Source organism: Schistocerca nitens, chromosome 12 (genome assembly GCF_023898315.1).
Source record: "Schistocerca nitens isolate TAMUIC-IGC-003100 chromosome 12, iqSchNite1.1, whole genome shotgun sequence".
Classification (NCBI taxonomy): domain Eukaryota; kingdom Metazoa; phylum Arthropoda; class Insecta; order Orthoptera; family Acrididae; genus Schistocerca; species Schistocerca nitens.
In genome coordinates, this window is record NC_064625.1 from 127,870,081 (window position 1) to 127,872,030 (window position 1,950).

General features: G+C 42.9%; 1 pseudogene; it reads left to right on the plus strand.

Annotated features, from left to right (window-relative positions):
- The first annotated feature begins 1,074 nt into the window (after window positions 1-1,074).
- LOC126215494 (5S ribosomal RNA) lies at window positions 1,075-1,192 on the plus strand (annotated as a pseudogene).
- Window positions 1,193-1,950: the final 758 nt, after the last annotated feature.

Here is a 1,950-nt window from a genome sequence, read left to right on the forward strand (position 1 = left end):
GATCCATTCAGCGGCGGCAGATCCATTCAGTGGCGCCAACATGCGGCGGATGAAAAAGCGTAGCTTCTACTGTGGTGGCCGGCCTGCATTTCTTAGCCCTTCTTCTGGTGCTGTCTGAAAGAAGAAAAAGCTTCCATCCGACTGTGGTCCCATGAAAGCTTTACAAGGAGCGCGGAAGTATCAACATGAATGCTATCATACGGGGGACGTCTTTGAATTCATTACAAAAATGTGAAAGAAATAATAAGTATTGAGTACGATACGAGTCATTTTATCGATTATCTGAATTTACAAGTTTCAAATTTGCATGCATGGAGCCAATTAGTGCGACATCCTTTTCACATTATGATGTTGGTACACGAGCAGCAGCAGCTAGAATCGTCGCGTTTGACAACTGTGCGACGTTTTCCTTTGTTTTCCCTGATATCGCGGATAATTATTGCAACACATTGTTGTATACTATTCAGCGTTAACTGTTCTGCAATGCTCCCAACAGGGTTCCCGAAACTTTCGTTCCGCAGAACATTGTTCTTCCACGGGAGGCGAATAAGTGTTCCGCGAAAAACTACTATCAACGTGACTTTTTTTTTTAAGTATCTTCTTGTCATGTGTCAAAGTTTTCTATCAATTCTATGTTCCTGTTTTCTGTTCATCATAAGAATAAACCTGAAGTAAGCAAACACGAATGCGATGATTGGTCAGAAGCCGCAGCACACGTACACTGGTGTTGTTCCGCTGTTGGAAGTAGGTCCTCCTTATGTATTAGATATCCTATTACCAAGTTACTTTAAATGAAACTTCAAGATAGTCTAATGTCTTAATAGCCATTAAACGTTCTTCCTCATCTCGGTTTGGCTAGGTAGTTTTTATTTCAAAAATCATTATAGTCACGGGCTCTCTACTGTTGTGATCTGATTGTCGCGCTGTTAATACGCGGCATGAAAATGGCGGAGGCTGTTTCCTGCTCCATAGTGAAACACGCGTGTGGAACACGATTAAAATGTGCCGAGAAACAGGTTTTTGTTAATGTTTCTCACAAATTTACAGAAAAAAAATCGGCTTTGAAGTGTTCCGGGCAACGGCCTTGCCACAGTGGATACACCGGTTCCCGTCAGATCACCGAAGTTAAGCGCTGTCGGGCGTGGTCGGCACCTAGATGGGTGACCATCCGGGTCGCCATGCACTGTTGCCATTTTTCGGGGTGCACTCAGCCTCGTGATGCCAATTGAGGAGCTACTCGACCGAATAGTGGCTCCGGTCAAAGAAAACCATCATAACGACCGGGAGAGCGGTGTGCTGACCACACGCCCCTCCTATCCTCTTCCTCAGGTGACAATGACCCGGCGCTCGGATGGTCCAGATGGGTCACTTGTGGCCTGAAGACAGACGGAGTGTATAGCGGAATCGGTAGTGTAGTTATCTTGATATCGTAGTGCAGTTCATGGGTCGCTGATTTAAGTCTCGCCCTGCTCGTTTTTGTTTTTTTTTTTTTCATTTTATTTGAAAAACCTACATTTCTTAACTGTAAAATTCAACATCATTATTTGTGAATAATGCACGTCGTCTTGTTTCTAATTACATATTCCTGTTTTCGTTTCAAATATAAATTCTTCGTTATCGATATCTATTTAATAGAGGTTGCTTAAATTAAGAATGCATTACAATTAAATTATTGAGGGCAAAAATGAAAAACCAAATGTCTCTATTTCGACTATGCCCGTTCTTTTACACCACAGATGTAGATATGTGTCGCAGAAATATGAAAAACGATCATTTTCAGAGAATCAAGCATTGAAATGCTGCATTTTTACATTTGCCACAGTACCATTTGTTGTGTTGGCTGAAGAGCCAACACCGTGTTACTAGAGGAGGCCGAAATGCACGCGCTTTAGCTCACGCAGGCCGGCGTGAGGAAGGAAGGACTATACTGACGTGAGGTCTGGAACATGA